The following is a 13,410-nucleotide window of genomic DNA, read 5'->3' on the forward strand; positions in this document are numbered from 1 at the left end:
AGGGTGACAGGGTCTTTTAAAGGCTAGCGCAGGGGCTGCCTGGGTCACAGACATGCATGATGCATGTCTGCAACGACACGTCACACCCCCCCAGCGGGATTAATGCAGGGGAGCAAGCGCCGGCCTGTATGACTCCGTCTGCTGCCTAAGTTCCTTTATTGCCTGTCTGCCCTCAGTGGCCGCCCTGGTAATATATTGTATATAATTTAAAGTCCTTTTAAACAAAACAAGTATGCAAAGGAACAATAGTTATAGTGCTTTGTCCCTTTGCATACTGTGGGTTGTAGTGCTTGGTCTCTTTGCATATTTGAGTCTGTAGAGTCTTGTAATGACATCATTTTACCATAATATGTACGGTTAAACCAAAAAAGTTATATTTGTGGTTTTTTAAAGAACTTAAAAGCCCCTGCCCTTCCAAATATCTGTGCACGTCCCTGCTAGGGAGGATTAAAGACGACATGTGCTATGCTAGGGAGGATTAAAGACGACATGTGCTATACTAGGGAGGATAACAGACGACATGTGCTATGCTAGGGAGGATAACAGACGACATGTGCTATGCTAGGGAGGATAACAGACGACATGTGCTATGCTAGGGAGGATAACAGACGACATGTGCTATGCTAGGGAGGATTAAAGACGACATGTACTACGCTAGGGAGGATTAAAGACAACATGTGCTATGCTAGGGAGGATCAAAGACAACATGTGCTATGCTAGGAAGGACAGCTCTCACAAGCGGCCCTGAACGCATCGGTCCAGCCCCAATGCATTCTGAGTGGATGCGGATCCGCTCAGAATGCCTCAGTCTGGCTCCGCTTGGCCTCCGTTCCGCTCAGCAGGCGGACACCCGAACGCAGCTTGCAGCGTTCGGGTGTCCGCCTGGCCGTGCGGAGGCAAACGGATCCATCCAGACTTACAATGTAAGTCAATGGGGACGGATCCGTTTGAAGTTGACACAATATGGTGCAATTTTCAAACGGATCCGTCTCCCATTGACTTTCAATGTAAAGTCTGGACAGATCCGTCTGACTAACTTTCACACTTAGATTTTCTTGTGAAATATAATTCAGACGGATCAGTTCTGAACGGATACCATTGTTTGCATTATAGGAGCGGATCCGTCTGTGCAGACACCAGACGGATCTGCTCCGAACGCAAGTGTGAAAGTAGCCTAAAAAAAATAAAAATAATAAAAAGACCTATACAAATTTGGTATGGCCATATTCATATTGAGCTGCATAATAATGATGTCATGGCCTTCATAGTGACCCCAGTATAAAGAATGGCCCTATAGTGCCCCCAACTATAAGTAATGGCCCCTTTTGTGCCCTCAGTATAAAAGAATGGACCATCAGTATGTATCGTTTACCCCCGTTGTACCCTCAGTAATTATAGTGCCAAATCCCCCCACTCCTCTGCAGTGCCAACAATTAAAAAAATATAATAATCCACTTGCACTGGAGAAACCAGGACCTGACATCATGACACTGGGGGTGTCAGGTCCTGCTGCCTCTAGTGGGAAGCAAGTGTTACCTCATATGCAGATGAGGTATTTATTTTTATTTTTTTACAGTGTTCCCATTTTATAAGGCCATTAGAGGCACTCCTCACTAAACAGCCATTAAAAACGGTTTTATTGATTTCAGTGGCGTCCATCTGGCTGTAAAAATGGCCAAAAATAAGACGCCATTGTTCGACGAGACCTATTCACTGGCCGTTAAAAGACGGCCATGTGAATAGCCCCATAGGCTTTTTATTAGTTCTGATAATGGCAGTGTGATGGCCATTTTTCACTGTAGTGTGAATAAGCCCTTCGAGATGGTTTTGTAACCTTTTCCACCCTGATTAAGATCAACAACTCTTCTTCTGGGGTCCTCAGAAATCTTGTTTGTTCCATGATACTCTTCCACATGTTGTGAAGATATGACTTTCTTTAAATAAAACAGGTTGCCCATTCATACCTGATGGTCATCTCATTGATTGAAAATAGCAGACTCTAATTTCACCTTCAAATTATCTGTTAATCCTAAATGTTGACATACTTTTGCCCCTCACAGACATGTGATATTGGATCATTTTCCTCAATAAATATGATCAGGAAATTACCTGACTCATTTGTTTGATTTCATTATCTCTGTGTCTGTGAAAATCTGATGTAGTTTTATGTAAAATTTTGCAGAAATATAGAAAATTGTGAAGGGTTCACAAACATTCAAGCACCACGGAATGCTGGAAAGAACACCTTACCTACAGGCTCGGACCTGCCTTGCTTCATCTGGCACTGGAAACCTGCAGAGCATGGAGGGCAAGATGGATTAAAATCAAGTATCAGAAAGTGCTAGAACATGACATGTCTTCTGTGAAGAAGCTGAGGCGTGGGTGCCATTGGACCTTCTAATAGGACAATGATCCCAAGCATACCTCAATTATACACCAAGGCTTGGTTTCAGAAGAACTCCTGGCTGATTCTGGAGTGGTTGCCACAGTTGGCTAACTTGAGCCCTATAGAAAATCTTTGGTGGGATTTAAAGAAGGTGGTTGCAGAATAGAAATCAGAGGAACATGGGCCAAGATTCCTCAGGAACTCTGCCAGAAGCTGGTGTCTGGCTTTGCATCACATTTGCAGCAGGTCTTAAGAGCAAAAGGTTGCCTGACTAAGTACTAAAGATGCTTGTCATGAATACGTTGTATAATTCTGAAACTTCAGTACTCATTAAAAGTAGAATTTTGAATTGAATTTCGAGAAACCACCTGTTATATTAGTTGTGTAGAGCTATTTATATTGTTCTTACTTGGTTTATTGCACAGGTGTAAGTTTGGCTGTAAATATTAGAGATGAGCGAAGTTTTGAAAAATTTGATTCGGCAGCTTTGCCGAAGTTTGACAGGAAATTTGATTCGTTACTCCTTGAGAACGGAACTCCTGGAAGATTACGCCAAGTACTCCCAAAACTTCCTGTCCTGGAGACTGTAGCTTGAATGTATACAGTCAAAATGCTTATACTACCAGAACTACTCTATAAACTTCGCTGTATTCCACGTCTTATCCCCTTCAGGATACTCCGCTCTCTAAAAATGGATATGCTCAAATTTATCTGGGGAGACAAATCCTCCAGGGTGGAACGTCATGCATTCTACCCTCATATCCATAAGGGAGGTTTAGATCAGTAGAGCATGTGTCTGTGCCATTTTTCCTTTTCCATGGATCACCCTGTTTCTGTTTTCGGTTAACAGGTATTGATTGTGATGTTTTGATTTCATTAACTTTAATGTATGTTTGTACACCTTTATACAGAAATAACTTAATAAAAATCTGAAAGTAAAAAATTGATTTAGCATATCAATCAATGGGACCGTTTTTACATCCGTTTAGACAGAAGTGCACCCGTCTAACGGATGTTAAAAACAGTAATACGCTAGTGCAATATGTCCTTTTGGGTGTAAAAAAAAACCTTCAAAAATCACTCACCTCATCCACTTGCTTGTGCATAGGCAGTCCACTCCTCTCTTCATTGACAAAAGACCAGCTCAGCGCAGGATCTTCTGCGGGTCTTTCAGTCAAGAGACGAGTGGACTGCCTCTACGAGCAAGTGGATGAAGTTTTTTTGTTTTTTGTTCTTTCTAAGACAAAATATTTTGTTACCCTGAAGCGCAAGGAAATTCGGCTTTGTGGCGAATCAAATTTTTCCTAAAATTTGGACCGAATTCCACTTCAGATGCTTTGCTTCGCTAGCATACAAAATGCTTATCTTCTTCATTTTTGGTTTTACAATTTGTCTGCGAAAGATGTCCATAAAAAAGAAGAAAAAAAAGAAGGTTAACAATAATTCTTTACACTTTATCTTCGCTTGAACTATTGATTTAATAAAAAGTGGTTTATAATCAGAGGTACACTTTAGTTATTCAGTCATGGAGCAGCAACGCAATACACACAATTATGCAGAAATGGACAAGAGGTGGTTCACACCCTAAAATAAAAAAATATCACTGTGGAATGATTACTGGTGCATGTTCAGGCACAAATATGTGAAAAACTAAAAAAATCCAGGAATGTTCAGTGGGGCTGTTAATGGGCGAGGCTGAAGGAAAAGGTTGGTCTGGTTCCAGCTACAGAAGATAAAAATCTCTCTTTCATGGCTTGCAAAAAAAAAAAAAGCTGTAGTAGATGTAGTGGATCTATTATATAACAAAAGTCAATTCTGGCCCTGTCAGCTAAGAACAGAAATGGAGATTTCCCACACGCACAAGTAAACAATTGACAATTGAAAATTGGAAAAATGTTGCCCGGTTCAAAGAATCTCAATGTCTGCTGCATCTTACTGACAATAGGTCAAAATCTGTCATTCCATGTGCCAAAACATTAGGAAGGTGATAATAGCCTTGAAATGTTTTTTGTTTGACATACAAACTGTTGATAAATGGGTTGTCCGGGCAGTAAAAAAAAATAAAAAAATGCCGCTCTTGACCATATGCTTCCCAGGACTCCCAGTGGTTTCTGTACTACCCTCTTGGCACCGAAATGTGACCCCCTCCACCAATCACTGGATGAGGAGGGTCACCACTGCAGCTTGTGGAAAGCTGAGCAGTCACATTTCCACATCGAGAGGGAACAGGAACTACAAAGACTGGCAGGGGACCCAAAATGCATTAGAACAGGAGCAATGGGGCACTGGAGAGGTGAATATTACTTTAAAGAGGACTTGTTACCTCTTCTGACATGTCTGTTTTAGTAACTCTATGCTGTGACATTTCTCTACTATTCCTACTAGGGGTCATTAGTTAAGGGTGTGTACCTGCATTTTAAAAGCAAAAATATCCCTGTCTAAATACTGGCAAGAAATGTTTCTGTCATCTTGTTAAATGTATCTATGAAACAAACAATTCTACTGAAGGTAAAGAAAAACTTCTAGAAAGATGCGCCTAACACTAATATCCTGTGAATCTACAACTGTTCAGAAGCAGAATTAACACTGATCAAGAGAATAATCAAATTTATATAAAATAAAAAAATGAGTACCTCTGTTTGGGCGAATATTAGATAGAAATGAACAGCAAATTTGTAATATATTTATCCTAAGACTATAAATATATGGAGCAGAACAGCTGGGGAATTTAATGCCATGATGTCCTCTTTTTCCCTTTTCAGGCGTTCCCTATTATTGCATGGTTATTACACCAAAATGTTCACATATTTTCAAAAAGGAATGTAAACTTATTACACTACTCCCTTAAATGGGCTGTTTGGGCTACAGATATTGATGACCTATCCTGCAGCCTTCGGGGCTGGAAACTAAACAGTGGACAGAGCCGGTGGTAGAAGGCTCCATCCACTGTGTAGGAGCGTACTGTAGCTCAGCTCCCATTCATTTGAATGAATGCAAGATTGTGGATCAGGCACATGGAGTCATGAATAAAACAGATGTATGCATGGTCCTATTGGATTTTATGTGTCAGAGTGCTATTCATTTAGTATAATGTAAAGCATAGTAAAACATAGCAAAGACAAACAAGGTGGTGATGGTAAAGAAGCTTGACAACATACCAATATGGAAGATATCACAAATTCTGCATTGAGCTGAAGTGTCACAGGGTTATGTAGTGATATATGGAGATCCAAATTACAATAACAAACCTCCATCTGAGTAGCTGAAAATAAAAAAAATAATGACATTTGGGATGAGCCTTTTCAAAGTCCTGATCTGAACACACCACAGATGTTGAAATAAACATTTATAAAACTTTACAAATGCCTTAATTAAAACCATATCTACAAAAAATGTGGAATTAGATCACTTGGCAATATAAGATACTGGTATAAAATTATTGAAAGAGTTTGGTAGCAATTATTACTGCTAAAGGTGTGACCATTTAAGATGATATACGTGTAGGATTATAATTTCTCAATTAAAAGCAGTAATAATTCGCTATATTTTGTGCTTTTTGTCTAAACATAAAAAAACATGCAGTAGGACAAACATGCAAAAAAGAAGACACATAATCAAGTCCTTCATATCAAATCAGAAAGGTGTAGGTTGTCATCATTTACAGCAAATCCAATGTAGGCTACATTATCGTCTAACAACTTGTAGCTTGCTGACTGACAGCAGAAAAGGCATGGAGAATCTAACATTTTTCCTACTACTAATAGGACCAACTCCATTAAAAGCGTTCTATAAAATGGTTTTTAAAACACCTTTCCGTATGAGAGATCCATCGATAGTAAGCCGAACAACTTTAAATGCCGGGAAAGAAATCGCAAATACGCTGTCTATCCAAATCTAAACATGGATTTGTCAAAAGCGACATCTATTGTTGCACTGTCACCTCAAATCCAAATGAAGGCTTGGAATATTAATTTGAAGAAGATTGCTTTATTCACAATTTCCAAATAAAAGATGTTCCTCCTTCATATCAGTGAGACTGAATTCATATTCTGAGGCTGAGAGTAATTTGTTCAGATTAATAGATATCACTTTTTAAATTCAGTAGGTTATGGTTTCCAGGTTTATGAGAACGTAAAAAAAATCAAATCTAATAAAGCCTCAAAATGATGCATCACAGCCTGCTACAACCAAAGCAATGAACCTTCAAACTCCCGGAGAAAAATAGGCATGAAGGTTGAAAAAAATGTATAAAAAATTTCAATTTTATTGACGAAGCTATTATGTGAAACGCGTGTCGAGGTGTATTCTGGACCCTCTGCTTCACGCTCCTTCAAACATGTCCACAGGTAGGTTATTCCCCTGATTTATATGTTCTGTGACAACAGCAGGTGTCCCCTCCTCCCTCTCTTTTGGTCCTATAGTGACTGGGGAGTGTAGGAATTCTTAGGTGGGAGTTTAACCCCACCCTCACTGCAGAGCTGGGTGTATTGCGCAGGACTTTACCCCAGGTGTTAGATTACTTTCGGTTTGTAACTAGTCCATTAACCTCTGTGACATGTATTTCCAACTTTTGTGGGAGCATGTGCATGTGGGGGGTTATGTACTCAGTGTAGCATGTGTGAAGACCATTTTATAATTTGATGTTCTTTGTCCTCATCTTGATTTATTTTCTCCACATTTATGTATAGGTGTTTCAATAAAATTTAAATGTTTCTATATTTTTTCAGCCTTCATGCCTCTTTTTCTCCCCGTCAGGAGTTTGTAGGTTCATTTATTTATTAGAACACCTGCCCCAGCAGTTACCCAACACCACATAGTAGGTTATATGCACATTCCTATACCTAACAATCAGTTTTCCTATAAATCCAAGCACTGAAATTGACACCGCAGCCATATTACATAAGGCACTGTCCTTTCTTTTGCCTGCTTATCACAGTACATAAATCTAAAACAAGCAGGGTTCTCCATCTTCAGAGGAAGATGCTCTTTCCAGCCCAAAGCTCTGGATAGTAGAGGGGGGCCCAAAGATAATACTATCTCCTCTATAGTATTAATGTGTCCCAATTTTAGGTCATATAGATATAGCTTGCCAAAAGTAGACAATGGTTTTAATAAAAGAAGAAGTTTCACACATTGCTTGCTGTTTATGCAGTTCATGTGCTGTTCCTTTCATATTGAATTTCTGCACTGTATTATTTCTTGTTTTACCTATGTTGTTTAAGTCTATTGTTCTCTGCTGCCATCTGCTGGCCGGAATTTGTATGCTGCACGCTTCGTTCGTTGTCTATAAAGTTTTATCTCTGGTTTTAGCAGCCTTGGGCCTGGTCACTTCCTGTAGCCTTTTTCAGTGCTGCATTCCTTTGTGACTGGAGACCCATACCTCGGCTTGTGAAGGCATCAGTTTTTGACCAGCAGTTGCCTCAGCAGTTAGCCTCAGAAAAGACATCCGCATGACAGCATCTACTGCATTCCTGTATTGTATCACCGTATGTCACTGCTCTGGATCAAATAAACCCACGTTTGATTGCATCCTCATGTCTACGTCTGGATCCATCTAACCTGAGCATCTGCCGGTCCGGTCTGCTCCACTGCTTGGATACGAAGGTAGGCCAGTCACAAAGTCATTATCATTTACACCTTCATTCGCCTTCATGTGGGGACAGAACAGTCAAAAACTGCCTTAAAGCCTTATACCCCAGTCAATATCCGTCTGAATGTCCAATGCCCGGCTACAGGTTCCCTCAGAGCCCAGTGCCACACTCAGGAACCTCCCCTGCAAGAGGCCCACTCCCAGCAAATCTGCCCAGCAACAGTGCACGTCCCACAAGCCTAAGGGGAAGCACGGCGTGTCCGCAGTAGATATACTCTCGCCTGGAAGTCCTCCACTACTCACCAAGCCACTTTCTACATCCTATGTTAACCCTTGCTCGCATGATATAAGAACTGTTAACGCACGCGGGGCCTCCCTCAAACCAAAACCCCGCAATTCACTCAAAACACTTTAGGAAACTCATCGGGGTGCCTCATCTGAGCCGCACTGCAATTTTCAGCCCCCAATTCAAAAGTTCATTTTCTTAAAGAGACAGCGCACCTTAAATCAAAATGGCCGAAAAGGACTTCGTACAGTTCCCCAGTGATGAAATAAAGCAAATGCAACCTGATACTGATCATTATGAAGAGCTGGAGGTAGAACCCACACTTCCAGCAGACCAAGTCACACGACCAAGGCGCTCTCTCAAACCAACTATAAAGATCACAGAAAATTATCACACCAGGAAAGATGAGCTATGTGACAACCTGGAAGAGCTATGGGAACGAGTTTCCTCCCTCATATCAGGATTTAAGTCCTCCTCAGGCGATGCCACCAGTTTACAAGTTGCCGTCGGGCGGCTGAACGCAGCCCATGAAAGATACAAGAGACTGTCCACAAGGTATATAACCTTTCTAAAAGACTCTAATATTGAAGAAGCCCCGTCAGAGTTGTGCAAGGCAGAATCAATAGACAGACAAAGAGACGCCATGGTGCTGGACGCTAAAGATAAAGTGGAACTCCGCATCTCTTATTTGCAAGAAACTAGATCACACAGATCACATTCATCCAAACATTCCTCGCGGTCCTACAGATCATCATGCTCTAGAAGCTCCGCCCTGAGCGACAGATTACTAGAGGCCCGCATAAATGCAGAGCAATCCAAAGTGAGACGTTCCTTCACCGAAAAAGAAGTCCTTGCGAGAACAGAAGCACAGACGGCGGCGGCCAAGAGGGCAGAAGCGGAGGCAGAAGCCAAGAGGGCAGAAGCAGAAGCAGAGGCTCGAATAAAGATCCTCGAATCAGAGAGGGAAGAGGAAATCGCATTAGCAAAAGTAAGACTACTTGAGCAAGCATTGAGCCAAGGCCTTGATTCAGTCTGCTTACCACCAGAGGAGATAGACGATCCAGCTGATCGCACCAGCGACTACGTACTGAAACAGTTATCTGCACCACCCCCAGTGTGCAGTACTGTCCAAGTCAACAACACTGAAACCTCCAAGTCAGCTCTACCTGCAGGGCCAGTGACACCCACAGCACCCGAGCAATCCAATAACAGTCGCCCAGACGCGCCCTCTCAAGGACAGTTATTACAGCAAGATGGCTACCAGGTGTTTCCTGGCCTACCTCCACAGCTCAAGCAGCAGTCATCAGAATCTACAGAGGCTAGACCACAGCTCAACCCTGCAGCAACATCATTCTACCCGGAAGCATCTCACCCTTTCTCGCCACGCAACCTATACGCCCCAGGGGCATCACAAGTTGTCATGGCAACAAGCAGTGAGAAATCAGATATGTCTGAGTTTGCCAGGTTTATGGTGAGCAGAGAGCTACTTAACACCAGTCTCTCAAAATTTGATGACCGTGCGGAGAGCTACAGAGCCTGGAAGGCAACCTTCAAAGCTGCCATCGCCAACCTCAACCTAACTGCAGAGCAGGAGCTCGACCTCTTGATCAACTGGCTGGGCCCAGGCTCCACAAATCGCATCAAGAGCCTTAGAACTGTCTATGTGGGACAAGCAGAAGCAGGTCTCGCTGCAGCCTGGCAGAGACTCGAACGCACCTTTGGCAGCGCAGAAGCAATAGAGAAGGCACTATTCAGGAGACTGCAGAACGTCCCCAAGATCAGTCTCAAGGATGTCCATAAGCTTCAGGATTTAAGTGATTTGCTCATGGAACTGGAGCTTGCCAAAAGAGACCCTCGTCTGTCCGGGCTGTGCTACCTGGATACAGCCCATGGGGTGAACCCAATTGTCGTGAAGCTACCATACAGCCTGCAAGAAAAGTGGGCGGCATCAGTCTCAAGGTACAAAAGAGTGCATGACGTCACTTTTCCCCCATTTATTCATTTCTGTAGGTTCATCGATGAACAGTCCCAGATGAGGAATGACCCCAGCCTCGACTTCCTGGAGTTCAATACTACAGCCTCAGTGACACCATCATCAAGGTATGAAAGTATTGTGCATAAACACAGAGACTTTAAGAGCAGCGTGAGTGTTAGAAAGACTAACCTACCATCATCTGCAGTACCTACTGGTAGACAGTACACTACCTCATCAGGAGACAAGGCCTTCAATCGTGAATGTCCCATTCATAAAAAACCACACTCACTGAACAAATGCAGAGGATTTAGATCCAAAACAATACAGGAGCGCAGGAAAGTCCTGACCGAGCTTGGGGTATGTTTCAAGTGCTGCGCTTCATTGGAGCACATGGCTAAGGACTGCAAATCCATTATCAAGTGTGAGGAGTGTCATAGTGATAGACATGCCTCAGCTATGCACCCAACTCCACTCACAAGGGATTCACCTGCTGCCGTCACCACCAGTCCTGCTCCAAGTCATGGCGGGGAGCCCCAGAACCACGCTAACACAGCCACTGCTGTTTCCTGCTCATGCTTGGACGTATGTGGGGAGGGCCAGAGTGAGAAATGTTGTGCCCGCATATGCCTAATCAAGGTCTACCCGGAGGGGCTACCAGAAAAGGCAGTAAAAATGTATGCCATCATTGACGACCAAAGCAACCGTTCCCTAGCAGGACCTAAATTCTTTGAAGCCTTTGGAATAAAGGGACCATCAGAACCCTACATCTTAAACACCTGCTCGGGTCGCATAGAGACTAGCGGCAGGAGGGCACAAGGATTCATCGCTTGTTCCGTCAGTGGAAATACGGAAATACCTCTACCGACGCTGATCGAATGTGATCAAATACCCAACCATAGGGATGAAATTCCTACCCCGGAAGCTGCATTTCACCATCCACACCTAAGGCACCTAGCCAACGTTATCCCACCTATGGACAACAACGCCGAGATTCTACTCCTGCTTGGCAGAGACAATCTAAGGGTACACAAGGTGCGTCAACAGTGTAATGGTCCCGACTATGCACCATATGCCCAGAGACTGGACTTGGGATGGGTAGTCATAGGAAATGTATGCTTGGATCAACCAAAAATCCGCTCATTCAAAACGTATGTGCGTGGAGATGGACGCACAACTTGCATTAAGCCTTGCCCTCATCACTATGAGGTGAAAGAGAAGCCTCCAGACCTCATACAACCACCTGACAACATTCCTCCCTTTGCTGACAACTTGGGAAGATTAGTCTTTCACACAAGCAAGGACGATGATAAAGTAGCTTTGTCAGTAGAGGACAGAGAATTTATCAAGATAATGGACAATGAGTTCCTTAAAGACGAAACCAATCACTGGGTTTCTCCATTACCCTTCCGAGCTACCAGGGTGAGACTCCCGAACAATAGGGAACAAGCTCTGTCTAGATTTAACTCTCTTCAGCGTACCATGAACAGTAAGCCTGAGATGAGAGAACACATCGTTGCCTTTATCGACAAAATATTCCGCAACAACCATGCAGAACCAGCTCCATCCTTAGGGAAGAATGACGAGTGCTGGTACTTGCCTTCATTTGGAGTGTATCACCCACGGAAACCTAATCAAATTAGGGTTGTTTTCGACTCAAGTGCCAAACATCAAGGTGTATCTCTTAATGATGTCCTCCTCACAGGTCCTAATCTGACGAATAACCTAGTTGGAGTGCTGATGAGGTTCAGAAAAGAGCTCGTTGCCATCACCGCCGACATTGAACAGATGTTCCACTGTTTCGTAGTCAGAGAGGACCACCGGAATTTCCTCAGGTTTCTGTGGTACAAGAATAACGACACCAACGCAGAGATGGCAGAATATCGAATGAGGGTACACGTATTTGGAAACAGCCCTTCACCTGCCGTGGCAACTTACGGCCTTCGGCGAACTGCATTAGAGGGAGAATCCGAGTACGGTAAAGACGCCAGAGACTTTGTAGAAAAGGACTTCTACGTAGACGATGGACTCAAATCACTACCCACTGAAGAAGCGGCTATCGATCTGCTCAAAAGGACTCAAAGTATGTTGTACCAAGCTAAACTTAGACTACACAAAATTGCTTCAAACAGCCTGGCCGTTATGAGGGCCTTCGAATCAGGCGATCATGCACCAGGATTCAAGGACATTAACTTGGGACTGGACAGTCCACCTGTGCAGAGGAGCTTGGGCCTCAGATGGGATCTCTCGGCTGACTCCTTCGGTTTTCAGATAAGTTGTGCAGACAAGCCATTCACAAAGCGAGGAGTCCTATCAGTAGTAAACAGCCTATTCGATCCGCTGGGATTTGTAGCGCCCATTACCATACAAGGTAAATCTCTACTGAGACAGTTTTCTGAAACAGTCAAGGATTGGGATACCCCACTTCCCTCCGAGAAAGAGCAAAAATGGGAAGCCTGGAAGCGATCTTTGTGTGCCTTGGATGAGATCCACATCCCGAGATGCTATATTAAAACTTCACTTTCCTCTAGCATAAAGAAAGAACTCCACGTGTTCTCGGATGCCTCCACGGAGGCCATCGCAGCGGTTGCCTATCTGAAAGTCACAGAACCCAACAACCAAAATCACGTTGGATTCGTCTTTCGTCCAGAGTTTCTGCTTGGAGAGGCGGACGAATGTGTACAGGAAGTTTTCAGCATCCAGGATCCGGATAATGATCCAGAAATCCGCGCTGAAGTTAGTGCATTAGTCACTGGAACAAAGCAAACCGCCAGTTTCAGTTGTCAGCGCTTTGAACGTTTCTCCAGTTGGATGAGACCCATCGAGAACGTCCCTGATGGGTGAACAGGACTGTATCAAGCTTCGCAGATCTTCACCATTCCAAGTTGGAAAATAGGACTAATCTATGTTTTGCATTCTAACATGTTTTTCTTTTACAGGTTGTTTATATTTTATGGACATTCGTCATAGTGAAATCCCCAAAGTGAATTTCAGACGGGGAGTGTGCTGTTCCTTTCATATTGAATTTCTGCACTGTATTATTTCTTGTTTTACCTATGTTGTTTAAGTCTATTGTTCTCTGCTGCCATCTGCTGGCCGGAATTTGTATGCTGCACGCTTCGTTCGTTGTCTATAAAGTTTTATCTCTGGGCGTGGTTTTAGCAGCCTTGGGCCTG

This window comes from Bufo bufo, chromosome 2, assembly GCF_905171765.1.
Source record: "Bufo bufo chromosome 2, aBufBuf1.1, whole genome shotgun sequence".
Classification (NCBI taxonomy): Eukaryota; Metazoa; Chordata; class Amphibia; order Anura; family Bufonidae; genus Bufo; species Bufo bufo.